Here is a 20,775-nt window from a genome sequence, read left to right as displayed (position 1 = left end):
GAGAATAAAGTAACCAGATCTGGGGCTTTGGAGTGGGTGGGATGATTCCTATTTTATTTAGCTGAGGGCAAAATATATGCACCACATTTTAAAACGTCATAAAACAAGAGTGTGAATCAAGTTTGCAACTAATGATTTTAAGGAGAAAGCATTTACATTTTAAAAGAACAACTTCAAAGCAAAAATCTTGGGTTAGCTTTCCCCCCACTGCCCAGTGCCCCTTAAAATGACTGCAAATAACTTCTGAAAGAGGAAAAAATCTCACAATAACAAAAGAAGGGGGGCAGGGGGAACGGAGAAAATAGCACTATTTTAGAAGCTGGACTGCAGAAAGACAAGAAGCAAATCCTTAGCTAAGAAAGTTGATTCCTAGGTTAGCAGTAAAGAAGGTCAAAAACCAATTCAATTTGCACTATAGAACTCCAAATGCCCCAGGAACTGGCAGCACATGGAGTTGGAAGGATGGGGAAGGCAAATCTAAAGAGAGAAGGAGTTTGAAATTCTATTTAGGAAGCAGAGGATCTCCAGATTCCCTGAGACCCAGAATTTAAGGCTTTTATTTTAGATACCACAGTGAGTGAAATTCGGGAGTTACACACACCATGAGATCCCAAAGTTCTATGCCTAACAACCTCCTTATTAGAGTTGGATTTTAAAAACTACATGTTTTTCTTGATAATAATGAAAACTGTGTCTTCTTTTTTACATAATGGTTTTCAAAGCATTTTTCCATTTATTGTCTAATGTAATCTTTACAACAATCCTTTCTGGTAGGTAAGACAAAATGATTTCCTCCTCTTTTAGATGAGGAAGAAGCTGTTAACTTGTCAGTTGTAAAATCCTGCAGAGTAGTATGCAAAGTCTTCAAACCTTCACTTTCTTGTAGCTTAGATCGCCCTTTGATCCCTGTCCCACAGGTGTACTTGTCTAAGAAAGTAATTTGCCCTCTTTGGTGTTCATAACAATCCTTTGAGAAGCTTTTAAAAAATAACCCAGTCCCCAAAATCCTCATTGAGTAAGACTGAGCTGAGGACCTGAAATGTACATTTTAACAAATTATTCATGTGATTTTAATTCAGGTAGTGGTGGGGTCATCTTCTGAAAACAACTTCATTAAGAATTTTAATTGTCACCAGAGGAGAAGGCAACACATCTGAACCATGTTAGCTGGGTCTCACCAACAGCAAATGAACAAACAAATGAATAAAATAATCCAAAACCAAACACCAACTTACATTTTCACTAAGTGACATTTGCATAGTACACCTATGACTTTCATCAAAAGTGGGTGGAATATGAGGGACATCTCTGTATGTTTTGCAAAAGCTCTGTAGAGAGTATTATTTCTGTGTAGGTAGGAACCACCCAATGGATGCTTTTCAGAATTCGGGACAAGGAAAAGAAAATAGTTATGAGCTCTAATTAACTTAGAATACCTCTTTTAATCAGTGCTCCTTTTTGTCTTGCCTACCAGCAAGCTCAAAACAAAATTTGATATTACAAAGTTTTAGGCATATGTGAAGCAGGAGTATAGGGTCTGGACGCAGGAAACCTAAGGACTTCCTAAAACTAAATCAAAGGGAAACACTTCAGCTATGACAGGAAATATCCTCTCCATTTACATAGGACAAACACCGAGTAAATGACTTTGTAACTTTCCTTCATCCTCTTCATTTACATAGGGTGTACATCAAGTAACCAATGGAAACCTCTTGAGGATATTTAAACCCCCAAAAAATTCTTTAACAGGGCTGTTGAGCCCCTATGCTTGGGCCCACTGCCACCCTGTGGAGTGTACTTTCATTTTCAATAAATCTCTGCTTTTGTTGCTTCATTCTTTCCTTGCTTTGTCTGTGCATTTTGTCCAATTCTTTGTTCAAGTTGCCAAGAACCTGGACACCATCCACTGGTAACATACGTACTTTTCCATTGAGAACCTCACGCTCTCATACAGTCATATACATGTAGTGTCAGATTTTTTTAAATTTTAATTGTCTTATTATACATGAATTTTTAAAAGCTATCTTAAAATCATTTGAGATGTAGGTAGGGTACAAAGTATAAATAAATACACCTGAGAAACAAGAAATAAACAAATTCATCCAGAAATAATTTCAACGTGAAGAAAGAACAGAGAACTAGAGGTCTGAAGTGGTAGATTTTTTTTTTCAAAACATCATTCTTTCAGGCACAGTTGGTAAGTACACCTGTCATATATGCTTCCAAAAATGTAGCTCAAAATGATAACATACTGAGAGAAAAACAAATCTTGGGAATAGAAAATTCATTTGTTATAACCAGTTTTACTTACACTCTCTCAAAATAGCCATCTGTACTAAAATGTGTACATAACAGAATGACTTGCTGCAATACAAAAAGGTTCATATATATATTTAGGCTTTGGAACTTTCTAAAGGCTCGAAAACTTCTCTGAAGCACCTTTCATACTTTCTACAGAGATGCTTTATATAAGTGAATAAGAGTTGATGTAAAGAAACAGCAGCTGCTTAAATAAATCCCATTACAGTGTTGCCTGCTCTATTTTTTCCTTTTTTCTTCCCGTTAAAATACTTATTTAGCTTTCCCCCTTCTGAGGTCCTCCCTGCATTTTAATTTTATTTAACAAACTTCCACAAGGTGCAAACTATATGCTATTATTTTCCTTTGTACTTTATGAATATTAACTTATTGAATACTCATAGAAAACTACAATGGAAGCAAACATTTCCCAAGGTCATATGGCTACCATGGAAGAGCTGAGATCTGAAACCAAGGAGTCTGGCTTCAGTATCTGTGACCGCACTGTATACACTACTGGCTCTATGCTTATATATATGACTGAAAAAGGCAATGCCAAGCAGAGAAAAATACATCATCCATCCATTAATTCTTTACCTCCTGTGCAAACTGGATATCTGTCTAACTACATTGGCCATTTCAATCAAATTGCCTGAAGAAACTTCTTGCCGTTCTCAGATATCTATCTATAGATGCTAATTTTATTTTAGAAAAAAAGGAAAATGCTTCAAGATGTATACATAATTCTCCAATCCTAACATATTATTTGACTTAGCAATAGCTTTTGGATGGTAGGAGAGTCACTACATTAAACATATATATCAATCACAAGAAGCATCCAAGTTGAGAAATATTAGTTTAAAAGGATGAAACTTAGAACCAAGAAAATAATGCAATAATGTAATCCCTACTTTTTATAGGTTTCTCCTTCTATTTACTTATAATAGGGACCTGATGCATAGATAGATTTTTAACTGCCTTGAACTCTTATTTGAAGTATATAGGATAAGAGTAACAATTTATTTTAATTATTAGAAACTATTCATTTTACTAAACAAGTATAATGTTATGCTATTCAGGATTAATGTTTTATAAGATATTACTAGTATTATTAAGGTATTTAAGGTAAAATGCTTATTTAAATAGACTGTATTACAATCCTCTAAACGTTATTTTTAATAGAATAGGGTAGAAAAATGAAGGTATAAAGAGTATTTGATGGCAACTTAGTGCAAAGTGGAAAGTTTAAAAATTATCTATCCAGTTTTAATTCTCCCTAAGATAATTTTTCTGGCTTAAAACAACAGTAATCTTTAATAATTATTCAGTTTTTGTCAAACAAATCTGAAATCTGAGTAGGGCTTATTGAGGATGACTCAACTCAGTTCCATATAGCATCAGCTGGGTGATTCTATTAGGGCTAGAGGATCCACCTCTAAGAAGACTCACTCATGTGGCTAACCGGTTGGTAGTGGCTATTGACTCAGCCAAGGTTGCTGACAAGGATAATTGGCTCCTGTTCATGTGGCTTGTACAGGGAGCTGCTTGGACTTCCTAACAGCATGGTGTCTGGGTCCTAAGAGGTTGCTAGAAAGGAACTTCCTCAGTTCCTAAAACTGAGGTTCCTAGACCTAGAAAGTGTCTGTGAGGCTTTTTCTGCCCAAGCCTCTAAGTCTCAGAATGTCACTTCTACACTCCAATAGACAAATAGGCAAGCAAATCACAATGGCCAGCTCAGACTCCAGGGAGGGGAAATCAGATTCCACGTCTCAATACATAAATAGCAAATAATTTATAGCTATCTTTTAATCAACTATATCAATATATAAATTGAACATAATGTTTATAAAGATGCTAAGTTTTCATTTTCTTAAGCTAAAAATTGGTGCTAACATTTTTGTCAATAAATGCAATTCATCATATAAACAAAGTTAAGGACAGAAAGCATATGATCATCTCAATAAATTCAGAAAAAGCATTTAATAGAATTCAGCATTCCTTCATGATGAAGACCCTTAACAAACTAGGCATAGAAGAAATACACCTCAAAATAATAAAGGCCAAATATGCTAACCCACAGCCAATGTCATACTGAATAAAAATAGTTGAAAGCATTCATTTTAAAACTAGAACAAGACAAGGGTTTTACACTTCCACCAGTCCTATGCAACATAGTACTGGAAGTCCTAGCCAGAGCAATCAGGAAAGAGAAATAAATAAAAGGCATCCAAATTGGAAAAGAGGAAGTTGTATTATCTCTGTTTACTGATGATGTGATGTTATATCTATAAAACCCTAAAGACTTTGCAAAAGAACCTCTTAGATTTGATAAATAAATTCAGTGAAGTTTCAGAATACAAAATAGATGTACAAAAATCAGTAGCATTTTTATACACTAACAACAATCAAACCGAGAACAAAATCAAGAAGGTAATCCCATTTATAATAGCTACCTAAAAAATACCTAGCAGCATATTTAAACAAGAGGTGAAAGATCTCTACAAGGGAAGCTACAAAAGTCTGAGGAAAGAAATCATAGAGAACACCAACAAATGCAAAAATATCCCACATTCATGAATTGTTAGAGTCAATATTGTTAAAATGACGATAGTGCCTAAAGCAATCTACAGATTCAATGCAATTTCTAACCAAAATATCAATGTCATGTTTCAAAGAATTAGAGAAAACATCCTAAAATGTATACAGAACCAAAAAAGAGCTTGAATAGCCAAAGCAACCCTAAGCAAAAAGGACAAAGCTGGAAGCAACACATTACCTGACCTCGAATTATACTACAAGACTATAGTAACTATAACAGCATAGTACTGGTATAAAAACAGACAAATAGATCAACGGAACAGAATTGAGATCCCAGAGGTTAAGCTACGTATCTATAGCCAACAGATTGACAAAAACATACACCAGGGAAAGGACAGCCTTTTCAAATGGTGCTGGGAATTGCCATATGTAGAATAATGAAACTGGACCCCTCTCTCACACCCAACACAAAAATCAACTAAAGATGGAATAAAGACTTAAATGTAAGACCCGAAAATATAAAAATGATAGAGAAAAACCTAAGGAAAATTCTTCTGGATATTTTCCCGGGCAAGGCGTTCATGACTAAGATCTCAAAAGCACAAGCAACAAAACCAAAAAGAAACAAATGGGACTCAGAGAAACTAAAAGTTCCTGCACAGCAAAAGAAATAATCAACACAGTGAGCAGACAGCCTATATAACGGACAAAATACTTGCAGACTATGTATCTGACAGTGGACTAATATCCAAAATTTATAAGAAACTCAAACTCAACAATAACAACCAAATAACCCAATTAAAAAGTGGGCAAAGGGGCCGGGCACCGTGGCTCACACCTGTGACGCCAGCACTTTGGGAGGCTGAGGCAGGCAGATTACTTGATGTCAGGAGTTTGAAACCAGCCTGGCCAACATGGTGAAATCCCATCTCTACTAAAAAACACAAAAATTAGCTGGGCATGGTGGTGTGTGCCTGTAATCCCAACTACTCAGGAAGCTGAGGCAGGAGAATCGCTTGAACCCAGGAGTTGGAGGTTGCAGTGAGCCGAGACCACGCCACTGCACTCCAGCCTGGGTGACAGACAGACTCTGTCTCAAAAAACAAACAAACAAACAAAAATGGGCAAAGAACATGAGTAGACATTTTTCAAAAGAAGACATACAAATGGTCAACAAGCACAAAAAAAAAAATGCTCAACGTCACTAACCATCAGAGATATGCAAATTAAAACCACAATGAGATATCATCTTATACCAGTCAGAATGGCTATTATTAAAGTCAAAAAATAACAAATGTTGGTGAGGATGCAGAGAAAAAGAAATACATATACACTGCTGGGGGAATGTAAATTAGTAAGACCTCTATGGAAAACAGTATGAAGACTTCTCAAAGAAATAAGAATAGAACTACCATTCAATCCAGCAAACCCACTACTGGGTATCTACCCAGTGGAAAAGAAATCATTATATCAAAAATATCTGCACTGTTATGTTTATCACAACACTATTCACAATAGCAAAGATAGGGAATCAACCTAACTGTCCATCAACAGATGAGCGAATAAAAAAGTAATATATATAACAATTTATTATATATACATATATATAACACATAAATATTGAATATATATGGGATACTATTCAGTCATATAAAGAATGAAATCATACATGGATAGAATTGGAGGTCATTATCTTAAGAGGAAACAACTCAGAAACAGCAAGTCAAACACCACCCATTCCCACCTAGAAGTGGGAGCTAAATAGTGTGTAGACATGAACATATAGAGTGGAATAATGGATACTGGAGACTTGGAGGGGTAGGAGGGTGGGAGACGGGTGAGGGATGAATAATTACTTCGTGGATACAATGTATATTATTCAAGTGATGGTTACACTAAAAGCCCAGACTTCAACACGACACAATATATCCATGTAACAAAAATGCACTTGTACCCCTTAAATTTATACAAATAATAAAAAAAGAAAATAAACAGGCAAGGAGTTAGAAAATCCCTCCAAAAATAACAAGAGGGAGTAGCAGTCCTGCCAAATATAAAAGCATACTCTATAACCACTATAATTAAAAGCATATGAGGTTTCTCCAACGAACAAAATAGATCACCAGAAATCTACTTAAGAATGTATGAAAACTTCGTGTATAGTAAAGGTAGCATCTCAGTTCACTGTTGAAAACATAAATATTTGTAATAAATTATGTTGAGACAACTAATACTTATTTCACAACCTAACATTACTCACCACAATAAGTTCCAAATGAAGCAAGAATTTTGGTGAATAAAAAAGTAAACCATATAGATACCATTCATTATCACAAAGATACAAATTTAATGCACAATGTGATACCATTCCTAACCTGTTGTATTTGCAAACTTTTAAGTTTGACAATACATACATAGGCGGGAGTCAGGTAAAGATTCTGGAGCAAGTGTAAACTATACAATAACCATTGTGGCGAAATCTGTATTATCTTCCACAACAGAACTAGTTCCCTTTCTAGGAATTTCCCCTAAAAATAAACTTCCTATATCTATTCTAGATCTATATCTACATTCATATTTATCTATATCTATGCAAAAGTTTATTCATTGTGCCATCATTTGGAAAGGCAAAATAGGGAAAACTGTCCATAGGATGCCATCCATAGGAAACTAATTTGAGTGAATAATGATGAGTAGGAAGTATGTAGCTGAAGATGAATGAAGAGGATATTCATGGTCTGTGTTACATCTGAGATGTATTAAGTTAAAAAAATCAAACTGTAAGAAAGTTGATAAATAAAGATATTGTACAGTATGCCACTATTTGTGTAAGAAATGAGAAGTAAGAAATGAGTATGCATATACACACATATGTACATACGCAAATATAAAAAATATAAATTTAGGTTTCTTTGCAAAAAGAAATTAAGAATATAGTTTCCTTTTTATGTGGTAAACGGAAATGGTAAGTGAGAAAGATTATTACGGGAGAAATATTTGAGTATACATTTTCATACAGTTTTATTTTGAAAAACTATATTTTTAAAATAAGAACTCAAGTAATTTGAACACAGTTTTTTTATTGAACACTTTCAGTGTACTTTAATGGTTTATATCATATGGACCAAAAGAACTGCAAGAAACCTTTAATTTTTACTTTTATGATATTCGTTTAGTAATAGTATAGATACAATCCTAAAACCAATTTTCTCTCTCTTTCTCTCTAGGTCTGTGTGTGATCATAGTTGCCTGTGTGTTGTGAGACAGAACAATAAGTACATATTTTAACTTTATTAGGAACCAGTTTTCACTGTGAGAAAATGAAAATACAAGGAGGGAATGTGGGAAGTTGAAAAAGAATCTTACGGCATTTCATTTGAATTTAAAATAACAATGTGGTCTCAACATTTTTTAACTGCTTTGTTCAGGTATAATTGACACATAAAAAATTGTGCATATTTAAAATATGTAATTTGATACATTTTGACATATGTATTGACATATGTATGACATGTATATGTAATAGTTACATAGACATGTTAACTTGTAATAGTTACAAAATGTTACAAAATGTAACTTGTAACATGTAATAGTTACATAGACATGTAACTTGTAAGGATGCAATCAAGATTGTATCCTTATCACTCCCAACAGTGTTCTTATATTCTTTGGAATCCCTCTCTCTCTTCCCCAGTGTCCCATCCCAGCAACCACTCATATTCTTTCTGTTACTATAGTTTGCATTTTCTAAAGTTTTATACGAATGGAATTATCCAGTATATACTCTTGTCAAGGAGAGAATCTGGCTTCTTTCATTCAGCATAATTATTTTAATATTCAATAGTTAATTCCTTCTTATTACTGAGTTGTATTCCATTTTATGCTTATTCCACAATTTATCTGTTCATCTGCTGATGGATATTTAGGTTGTTTTGGGTTTGTACTAATAGAAATAAAGGTTCTATGAAGATTCATGCACAAATTTTTTAATAGACACGTTTTCTTTTTTCTTCGTTAAATACTGATGAGTGGGATAGTTGGATCTTATAGTAGGGCTGAGCGTGGTGGCTCATGCCTGTAATCCCAGCACTTTGGGATGCCAAGGTGGGTGGATCACCTGAGGTCAGGAATTTGAGACCAGCCTGACCAACGTGGTGAAACCCCATCTCTACTAAAAATACAAAAATTAGCTGGCTGTGGTGGTGCACGCCTGTAATCTCAGCTACTCAGGAAGCTGAGACACAAGAACGGCTTGAACCCGGGAGGCAGAGGTTGCAGTGAGCTGAGATAGGGCCTCTGCACTCCAGCCTGGGCAATAAAGTGAGACTTTGTCTAAAAAAAAAAAAAAAAAAAAAGAAAGAAAAAAAAAAAAAGAAGAATCTACCCAGTTGTTTTCCAAAGTGGTTGTACCATTTTACATTCCCATCTGTGTACAAGAGTTTGGAATTCTTCACATCCTCCACTAACTTGGTATGATCGTCTGTTTAACTTATTTTGCTACTTGTAAAGTGGTATCTCATTTCTGCTGTCATTTGCATTTCATAGCATGTGCTTATTTCTTATGTCATCTCCTTTGGTGAAGCATTGTTTAAATATTTTGACTGGTTTTTATTTTGTATTTTGGTTTCTTATTATTGTGTTTAGAGATTTTGTTATACATTTTGGGTATAAATCCTTTACAGAAATATTATTTGAAAATATTTTCTCTCAATTTGTAGCATATCTGTTCATCCTCTTAATGAAGTCATTTGATTTAAATTTTGGTGATGTCCAGTTTGTCAATTTTTTTTTCTGGAATTCAGGTAGTGTTAATTCTACTTTGTTCTTTTTCAAAGTTGTTTTAAAAATTCTAGGTCCTTTGCATTTCCACGTGACTTTGAAACTCAGATTGTCAATTTCTTTTCTTTTAAGAAAAAAGGCTGATTATATTTTTATTGGTGTAACATTAAATCCATAGATTAATGGGAGAGAACTGATATCTTAATAATAGTGCCTCTTTTGTTCAAAGACCAAGGTATATCTCCATTTATTCTGGTCTTCTTTCATTTATCTCAACAATACTTTTCTATTTTCAGAATACAGGTCTTTAACAACTTTTGTCATACTCATCCCTATGTATTTCATATTTTCATGTTATTGGCTTTGGCAGAATTTGCTCCTATTCTTCTATAATAGTTTCATAAAATGAAGCCGATGTCTTTAATTTGAGGCCTTCCTTCTTTTCTAACATAGGGGTTTAGTATATAAATTTTACCTTATGTCTGCTTAGGGGAAGTTCCTAAATTATGATATATTGTATTTTCATTCAGTTTAAAATACTTTCCATTTTTGTATTCTGATTTATTTTTGATCAAGTGTTATTTGGTTTTCAAATATTTGGGAATTTTCCAGAGACTTTCTTTTATTGATTTCCAATTCAATTCCATTAAGATCAGAAAACACATTTTGCATGACTTGGATCCATTTAAATGTATTGCAACTTGTTTTGTGATCCAGAATATCACTTCTCTTGGTAAAAGTTCTGTGCATGCTTGAAAAGAATGAGTATTTTGCTCCTGTTGGGTGGGATGTTTTATATATATGTCAATTATGTCAAATTGGTTATTAGTGTTGCTCAAATCTTCTATATTCTTATTGATCTTCTGTCTACTGATTCTATCAATTACAGAACAAAGGGTATTTCAATTTCTGATTAAAATTTTGTATTTGTTTCTCCTTGAAGTTTGATCAGGTTTTGATTTATGTATTTTGAAGCTCTATTATTAGAAGCATAAGCATTTAGGCTTGTTATGTCTTCTTGATGGATTAACCCCTTTATCATTTTGAAATGAACTTTCTCATATAATTCAAGTAATATTCTTTGTTCTGAAATTGGTATAACTGATATTAACATAGTCATTCTGGCTTTCTTTTGAGTAGTGTTAACCTGGCATATATTTTCCATTCTTTTACTTTTAACCTGTGTTTTTATATTAAAATGTGTTTCTTTTAGACAGCAAAAATGTTTTAATTTTGTTTTTTATCCAATTTTGACAATCTCTGCCTTTTAAATGGAAATGTTTAAAACATTTGCCTTCAATGTGATTACTGATATAGTTAAATTTGACAGTATTTGATTATGTGTTTTCAATATGTTCCATCTGTTTATTCCCCTTTATTTTTCTGCCTACCTTTGGATTAGTTGAACATTTTTATAATTCCATTTTGTATCCTTTTTTGGCTTATTAGGTGTAACTCTTTGTTTTGATATTTTAGTCACTGATTTAGGGTTTATAGTGGACATCTTTTTATTGATATGTAATAATTGTACATACTCATGGGGCACATGAGATATTTTGATACTTGCACACAATGTGTAATGATACAATCAGATTAACTAGGATATATATTACCTCAAGCATTTACTATTTTTTGTGTTGGGAACTCTTCAAATCTTTTCTTCTAGCATCCAGGAAAAAAATTATTCAAAAGAACTAAAGTGAACAGTGTGTGACACACACACAGGACTATAACCAATGCACATTCCTAACCAGAGAAAGCGGTGAACTCTTAATTTGTGAGGCATGAGGTAGTGTACTTAGGAGGCTCTTGCTTCAGTAGCAGGAAATGATTACTCCTCCTTTCTACTGGTGATTAATTATTCCAGCCTCCAAAAGGTCTTAATTTCACTGTAGCTATTAAAATATATTTTGTTGGGTATAGAGAATTCCACATTGATAATTTTTTTTTGGAGGGGGTATTATTGTCATTTAAAAATGATCTATAAGAAGGGAAAGGCTAATTTCTACCTAAGTGTCTGAGTGTGGTCAAGAAGAGACCACACACCATGGGACGGACCACTTTCTGACAGACCCCTCTCCTCAGGGAATAGGGGGCAGAGCCAAAATCGGCTAGAGGGAGGATTTCACCTGTCCACTGCCAGCAATGGGCCTGTCACAAGGAAAAGGGAGAGGGCAGAACCAAGATGACAATGCCCATGAGTGTGGCAGGGTTAAGACTGTTTAAGGAGCAAGCTCAAAGAATCTTCCTCACTGGGAGGGGGCCGAGGGGAATGGCAACCATGAGAATGCTTTGTCACAGGGCTGGGATTATGGCAGAGCAAGAACTGATCCTTTCCGACAAAGGGTGCTCCAAAGAGCTTTCCAAGGCTGAAGGACACCTCTTTTTTTTCTCCCTCATTCTCCATGAGTCTCTAATGTTGGATACCTCCTCCTCCATCCCCTGGAATGCTAGATTGTTCAATTAGTTTGAAAATAAACCAGTTAGAGCCTAAGAGACTGACAACTCTGATTTTTCCCCACAGAACTAATTTTCCTCTAGGTTACCATTGTGGATCCACAAGGCCCATCTCCGCCTGACTGTGCATTGAAGGGCATCATTCATTCTCAGCTGGGCCACAGTGGAGAGGAGACACTGCCACAGCCCACTAGACCAAGAGTTGGGAGGCATAACTCAGGAATTCCCCAAGCACCAGGAATAGTGGTGCTAAAAGAGATAAAGCGGGAATAGTGGAGGAAAGCCTGAAAGAGATGGGAGGGCACTGTCATGGGGACTGAAACCTCCAAAAGCCCAAGGTTGGTGGGAATCCAGCACTATGGGGGCCCCCAAAGGCCACGGAAGCTACGCATGTCTGTGAGGGAGGGGAGAGGAGCTGAGGGAAAGTCTCCTAGCTTTTGTACATCAACATTACTGCCAAACAGCCTCCTGGCTGCCCAGCCTCTCTTAGGCTACAGCTCAGCAGACCTCTGTGAAGGTACTGGGTGCAAGCAAGAACCTGAATGTTGCCTAATGGAACCAGCCAAAGTCCAACTAAATCCAGATGAGAGGGAGGGAGGTCAGGCCTTGCCTCCTACCTGTAGCCCCATTCTCAATGTCCCTTAGCCAGGATGGCCTGCTGCTTCCAAAGTCAACCATACAGTCCAATCACCACTTACCCACAGCCTCCCACCACCAGCCTCTGAGCTGGGCCAAAATCCATGTATCCTTCCCTATGTTCCTCTGCTGCCTTGACACCCTGTCCCCCACCACCTGACCATGCCCCCTCAACACCTGCCCACCTTGGAGGGTATGGGGCTGTGTGTGCCCTACAGGGCTGAGGCCTGGCCAGGACAGGGCTTGTGCTGCACAGAAGGAGCAATACACCAGCTTGGTCTCTTTGTCCATGAATTCCATAAGAGACCTCCAGAACACCCACTCACCCCCCCTACTCTCAGCCAGTCTTGACATGGATGTTGGCCAGGGCCAGGGGTCCGCTAGGCTTCCCAGGCTGGGTGTCACTGAAGCAGGGGCAGAGTGCACTGGAGTTGTTCCATGATGAGGGACTCGCAGAACCAGGGCACAGCATACTCCAGGGTGATAGGCCCATGAAGTCATAGTGAAACTGGCAGTACTTCCAGAGGCAGGTGTTGAACTGGTGCAGGATGCAGCAAGGGGCAAACTCTCATGAGTAGGCCAGAGCCAAAGCGTGTAGATGAGGCAGCACAGTAGCAGTGGGTAGCAGCCATGCAGACACAGGTACATGCGCCCCATGACAAGGATGGAGGTGTTGTAAATGAAGAGGGCCCACATGCTTGCCTGGAACTTCCAGTTCAAGTTCATCATGGACTCCCACAGTGAGCATCACCTCGCAGAAGTAAGCCGTGGATGTCATACAGGTACCAGTAGGACAGGGCCATTGAGGCCAGGCAGATGCCAAGGTGCGGACTGGGGCTGGCTCCTTGTTTAGCCCTGGGATCTCAGCCCTGGGAAAGCTTGCAGCAGGAAGAACTGGTAGTTCAGTGGACATTGGCCCCTTTCTCTTGTCATACTGTTGAGTGCGCTGCTCAGAACAAACATCAGAATCACTGTCCAAGAGTGTCCCAGGTTAACCTTTGTTGGCTGGTCCTTGGTGCCATTCTCAGTAGGTAAGCACCAGCCCCAGGGCTCAGGTGATCTGCAGCTGGTGGACTGGCAGCTTCCATGTGTACCTTTTATTTGGGCATCCTGTTTGCTGGTTCCTCTGATGTATGTTTTTATAATTAAAATGGAGAGAAAGTCAAGTGTGGTGGCACACACCTGTACCAGTGCACATGATAGCACACGCCCAGTTACTTGGGAAGCTGAAGTGGGAGGATCACTTGAGCCCAGGAGTTCAAAACCAGTCTGGGCAGCATAACCAGACTCTATCTCTTTCAGTGAGTAAGAGTCTTGTTTCCCCAACTCTGGTAGCCTGGTTACAAACATAAAGAGGTCACTAAGATTATTTTTCCCCCAGTATGCCCAAATAAAGATCAGTAACTTTCACACTAACATTCTTATATGTCAATTGAGTGAATGAGGAATGAGCATCTGTTTCCATTGTATGAATGTGGTACAAACTGCTGACAGCTTTTTGGCTTTTGCTTTTTAAAGTACTGTACTTTGAAATACTTTGCTCGCCCTTATTTTCACTTACATTGTTTCTGATTAAAATTCTGCTGTTATTATCTTCTTCTGTATGCCCAGTGTCTTTTCCTTCTCAGATGATTTTTATATGTTCTTATTACCATTATTTTCAAGCAATTTCATTATGATGTGCATGTTGTCATTTATTTTGTGTTTCTTGTGATTGGAGCTCGTAGAACTTCTGGGATCTATAGATGTATAGTTTTCATGGCATTTAGAATTCTCTCAACAATTGTGTCTTCAAATATTTTCTGTAACCCTTTCTCTCTACTCTGCTTTAGAGAATTCAGTTATGCACATATGAGATCTCTTAAAGTTGTGCCACAGATAGGTTGCCAAAGCTCTCTCTATTTTTCTAAATTTTCTTTTCTCCGTTTCATCCTGAATAGTTTCTATTGCTGTGTCTTCAAATTCACTTCTTTTCTTCTGTGATGTTAATCTGCTCTAATCACATTCAATGTATTTTTCATCTTACATATTATAGGTTTCACGTTTAGAAGGTAGCTTCAGATGTGTGTATATATAGATACACATTTTATATTTAACTTAAAAAATATTTAATACAGTTATGACTTTTAATGTCTTGTCTGCTAATTCTAACGTATTGGTCAGTTCTAGTACAGTGTCAATTGACTTAGTATTTTTCTTATTAAGGGTCATACATAAGTACTTTTTTTGCATACTTTGCAACCTTTGATTGGATACCAAACATTTTGAAATCTATCTTATTGGGTGCTGGATATGTTTGCAGCCCTAAAAACATTCTTGAGCTTTGAGCTGAGCCTCTGTTAAGGTATATTTCAACAGTTTGCAAAGCCTTTTGAATCTTGCTTTAAGAAGTGTTAAGTAGGTACAGGGCAGCACTAGATCTAGGGTTAATTATTTTCCACCACTAAGGCAAGAACTTCCTGAGTACACTACCCCATGTCTCATGAATTTGTCAGTTTAGCTGGTTAGCAGTGTGCATCAGTTCTAGTTTTGTTTACACATCATATGTTGGTCAATGTAATAGTTTTGGCAAATTCTTTCCCTGAACTCTGATGGTTTCTTCACATGCATGTTTTAATCATGGTGCTTAATACTCAAGGGAGACCCCCACTGCCCCTGTTGCCACCCATAGCCACTTTGGTCGGCTGGACTCCATCTCCCCAATCCTGAGAGTCGGCTAGATTCCATCTGGGTTTGTCGTTATCCTATAGTGTAGTCTGAAAACTCTCAAGGCAATAAATTGGGAGAGTTGTATGGCATACTTTGTCTGTTTTTTTGTTTCTCAGGATTTGTTCTCTTTCATCTTCATTGTCTGACATCCATTATAGTGGAACTCCTTGTTTCCTATAATTTATCTAATTTAGTTTAGTTTTGTGTTTTGGTTATTTTAGGCAAGAGGTAGATCCAGTCTCTGTTACTCCATTTTGGCCAGAACAGAAGTAAAATCATGACATTAAAATATATATATATGGAGAGAGAGGGAGAGAGAGAGAGAGCAGTCCACTGAAAGTATCTATATAAAATACTGGCAAACTTTTTTTTTTCTTGTAAAGGGCAAGATAGCATATATTTTAGACTTTGCAGGCATATGGTCTCTGTTGCACATAATCAACTCCGCCATTGTAGTGTGAAAACAGAAATACATAATATGTAAACAACAGAGCATAGCTGTTCCAATAAAATATTATTTACAAAACCAGGAAGTAGATTGGATTTGCTTCACAGGCTCTAGCTTACCCACTTCTAATCTAGGTCAATGCCACCCCAGTAACAAAGATTAAACCTAGTATTAACATCTTGTTTTCAAAATATTATACTCCATTTAAAGAAATGAGGGTTTCTTAGGAAATGCCTTAATTTCAGTTTGAGGCAACAAAGTACAAAGTGAGCTTGAGACAACATGTTGCACTGGAAGGTAAGAAGTACCCAGATATGGGCCAGGCACAGTGGCTCACGCCTATAATTCCAGCACTTTGGGAGGCTTAGGTGGGTGGATCACCTGAGGTCAGGAGACCAGCCTGGCCAACATGGTGAAACCCCGTCTTTACTAAAAATACAAAAATTAGCTGGGCGTGGTGGCACACGCCTGTAATCCCAGCTAACTGAGAAGCTGAGGCAGGAGAATAGCTTGAATCTGGGAGGCAGAGGTTGCAGTGAGCCGAGATCGTGCCACTGCACTGCAGCCTGGGTGACAGAGGGAGATTCCATCTAAATAATAATACTAATAATACTACTAATAATAATAATAGGAAGTACCCAGATATTAATGGGATCAAAAGTAGCTGAAGTGAAAGAACTTCAAGGGGCCAACTTTAGATATTAGAGTATAAGAAAGAATAATGAATTAATTTACTATAACAAAATTAAATGGTTTTTTAGAAAGAATAACAAGTACAAAGGGATTAGAAAATTAAAAATTTGCATCACATCCTCTAGTGTAATTATTTAGTCACTCAAGGATTATCAAGAATACTAGGAAACAGAATAGTCACACCATCTTAAAATATCTCAAATACTTCAAAATATCACTCCATAGTTTGCTTATTAATCATGAAGAGAAAAATGTACTTTTTAAATGGTAAAATATGATGGACACTGTCTTAACCAAGTGTTCAAATATATAGCATCATAAATAATAGAAAGCCCTGATATGATTTGCTTTCTAACAAAAGTAAGCAACAACCCCTAAGTAATATTCTTGCCAAAGTGTTTAATCTGATCTAACTATGACAAGACAATCAAACAAATACAGAATGTGAATTATTGTAAGCAACATTTGGAGTTGGCCATTAAAAGACATCGGGGTCATAAAACACCAAAAAATTAGAAGGTGGGGCAACTAATTTAAGACATAGTAAATGAACAGTTCATGAACTTTGATTAACTCCTGGATGGAAAATTCAAACACCGAAGTTATAAAAAACACTACTTGGGTCAATTAGGTAAATGTAAATATGGACTCTATGTTATCAGATTATTGTATTAAATAAATGTTCATTTTCTTAGATATGCTAATAGCCTTATGGTGAAAGTCATTATTCATAAGAGATGCACTGAAGTATTCTGTTGTGAAGTGTCCTGCTATCTGTTAGTTTAAAATGATTCAAAAACATTGTCACTAGATAGATAAAAAGATACGTATAAATGATATGTATAAAAATACTGACAATTAATGAACTTAGGTGAAGAATATGAAGAGTGTTCATGGTATTCTTCTGTAAGAAGAATACAATATGCAAATGCCAAAAATTAAATTTTTGGAGAAATATAGACCTTTCTTCTAAAATGTAAAATTTCCCTCATTAAAATACAGGCTTCAGATGACTGACTTTAGAGTCTATCTGATCACCAGATTGTTTCTCTGAATAATTTTACTGAGAAATAGTTTTGGAAATAATTTGCAATTTATCCTTTATATGTAATATACTTGGTACATTATGCATCATTATATTATGCACCCCGTTGTCCTCGACAGATGACATATTAAGCATCATGCAGATAGGTGATTTTAAAAGCTTTTTTCAATAATGAATTAGAATATTGCAGTTTAGACCTTCAATAAAAGCTAAACATGGAAGGAGGAAAGAAGGGAAAAGAAATGGGAAGAAGAAAAGAGACAAAAAGAGAGGGAAGGAGATGAAAGAGAGAGCACGAAAGGAAGGAGGAGGAAAAAAGAGAAGAAAGAAAGGAAGGAAGAAGACTTCACAAACAAGAAAAGGAAAGAGGCAGACAGACAATTGCTTAGTGAACATTATAAAATGTGCAGTGTTCCCTGAGGACAAACCGTTTCCTTAACCAGATCCTGGGCTTCCAGTTGTGAACTCATTAAGCCCCATATTACAGCATCAGTCTTGGCTTTTCTGTGGGAGACTTTCAGGACTTCCAGTCTAGTAGTTCAGGAGAATCATTGCTAGGCCAAAACAATTGCTAAGTCTTGTTCCGATCATCTTAAAACTGGTCTAATAATTACATTTCTGCACTTAAATCTCATTTTCAATAAACAGATCCCCATAACAGTCCTCCATGTCTAACCATGAACCTGTCCAGTGCCATTCCCCATGACTGGATGCCAGCCTTATCCCTATCAGTTTTCACAAGACCAGAAGGCTGAAAGGCTACCCAGCAGCTGAGGTCTGGCCCAGTTCTCCCAGTGGTCAGAGATGCCTCAACAGCTTGCTTGCTGCCAGACCAAGTTCTGTCCCCTTCACTCCACTGATTGACCCAAATCAGCCACCTGTCTTGTTGAACTTCCAAGACTGAGACATCCCAAATGACTGCCTCATTCCATTGCTGCTTGGCAGCATTCCCCTAGGATTCAGCCTTAACTGAGCCAGAAAGAACATGCAGGCCAGGAAAATAGTTTATTGCTTAAATATGTTATTCTTAATGGCCTGTTCCATTCACATTTAGGGTGAGAAAGCAAACATGGTGAAATAAAATTCTAACAAGTGAAGCATTTTATATCAAAGATTCATGCCCAAGAGTACAACTTCCTCACCCCTATGCTCACCAGTCCTTCAGCGTTCCTGTGGAGCACACAACTGGCCAGACATAAAACAAAGGCAGAACAATCACTTCTCTTGAAGTTTCAACTCTTTTTTTTTCTATTTTCATAAACACTTCTCCTTTATTTATTCACTACCTTCCTATACTACATGCTGATATTCTATACCTCAGAAACAATTAATACCTATAATTAGCACATGAAAATTAATACATGAAAGGAATTCTTTCCTCCAAAGTTGCTGTGACACATCTCACAATGAACTTACAGGAAAAACACTGTGTAACCAGACTATGAACCACATTTTTAAAATTGATATTTTAATAAAGAGAACTCCCCTCATGGAGATTCCACCTCTGATTAAAATAATCCATTATGTGAAAGGGGCCTTAAAGTTACAATTCTTGTATATTATCTCATCAAATTAGTCATTAATCCTTGTGTGGTACGTACATTTTACAAAAGAGAAGTAAAGATATCAGAGAAATTGAGCAACCTGACCTCACATGCTCAGCAGGTGATGAAAGGGAGCCTTTGTTTTTATTTAAAAAATAAAAACAAACTATTTACAAGAATATGATCTTAAATTTTATTTTAAAATGTAAATACCTCTTTTAATAAGGCTTGCACACCTGCAAATTTATTGGGGTTTTTTTTCATTTTATAATGATTTTTGCAGAACCTTTTCCCATTAAAGGATAAAATCAACATCTGTCTATTGAAGTTGACTGAACCATCAAACTCGTTTTACACCCACTTCATTTCACAGCTACAATTACACTTCCTCAGACTGGAACATCAAAACAGAGTCACAGCCAAGTTTTTTACCTTTGTGGCTACATAAAAAAAACTCTAACAAATGCATTCCCCTATTTATTCATTGGTTAAAAAACAAAACAAAACTATACTGAAAAAAAGTGAACTGGCGTAAAACAGGAGTTTCATCATAGGTGAAAAAAAATCGTATCTCAAGTTCCAGATTTCTGGGAGATGGAGGAAAAGTAAATATCTCTATTAAAATCTACTGGCACACCTATTAGTATATATCTTCAATTGCAGTGAATGATTTATCATCAAAGTTTCACCATTTTCCACTTCCAAATGTTGAAAGATAAGGGAATGAAACACTGTCTCTGGTGATTTTTATGTGGGTGTATAAGACCAAATCCCAAACACAGACACAAAGAAATGAAAATACTAATTTAAGTTTATATCCTATGTAACCTATGGCACACTAGGATGACTGAGGCATAAAAGGAACCATTTTCATGGTTCTGCATAATAGTATACCTAGCCCATGCAACTTTCCATTGGTCTTTTCACCCAAGGCTCAATTCCATGTTGTAAAGTATCATGGAAGCTTCTCAGAGAACAAATATCTGTCCTACATAGACATGTCTCATAATGTCATAGTATTTCAATAGCCTAGCTGTAAAATAATGCGTGTGGAAGCAATTAAGAGTCATACAAATCAAATTCTCATTATATTGTGGGCCTTAAATAAGCATGCTATCATTTGACTACTTTATTAAAAGATTATTTTCAGCATTTTACAGTAACTAGAACAAGAGAATATAAAAAGCTTACATGAAAGAAATAGTGGTAAATATTATTCTCTATATGATTCACACCAACAGAGGTCATTTAGTTTAAATGTTATTCAGATGTAAAGAATGGACCACTCTGTCCACTATTCCTTTTATGTACCATAATAGCAGGACAGATGAAAAAGCAAGGAGCAACACAATTATTCTCAATATTTTAAACTCCGCATATTTCCGAAGATATTTTATGATAAACTGCCTTCTAGATACAGTTACCTACTCATTCCATAGTAGAGCTCTTTAATGATTTTCATTGACCCTCAGATTTTGAAGCTAGGTGAGTCCCTATACAACCAAGTTTTTTGTTTGGCAATAAAGAATGTTCCACATCACCCAATGTTTGCTGTTCAGCCAAAGTAACTATTTTTTTAAGAATTTATCTTATTCACTATAAGACTAACACAAGGAGACAAAAAGTTC

The 20,775-nt window shown here is 36.4% G+C and overlaps 1 protein-coding gene and 1 pseudogene across 4 annotated transcripts in view; both read right to left on the bottom strand.

Moving 5' to 3' along the window:
• Nucleotides 1–20,775, bottom strand: part of NLGN1 (neuroligin 1) — an 889,933-nt gene that overhangs the window by 638,637 nt on the left and 230,521 nt on the right. The gene's annotated exons all lie outside the window — the stretch shown is intronic.
• Nucleotides 13,046–13,511, bottom strand: LOC129034213 (transmembrane protein 229B-like; annotated as a pseudogene).

Source organism: Pongo pygmaeus, chromosome 2 (assembly GCF_028885625.2).
Source record: "Pongo pygmaeus isolate AG05252 chromosome 2, NHGRI_mPonPyg2-v2.0_pri, whole genome shotgun sequence".
Taxonomy (NCBI): Eukaryota; Metazoa; Chordata; class Mammalia; order Primates; family Hominidae; genus Pongo; species Pongo pygmaeus.
This window is presented reverse-complemented; position numbering and strand designations above follow the sequence as displayed.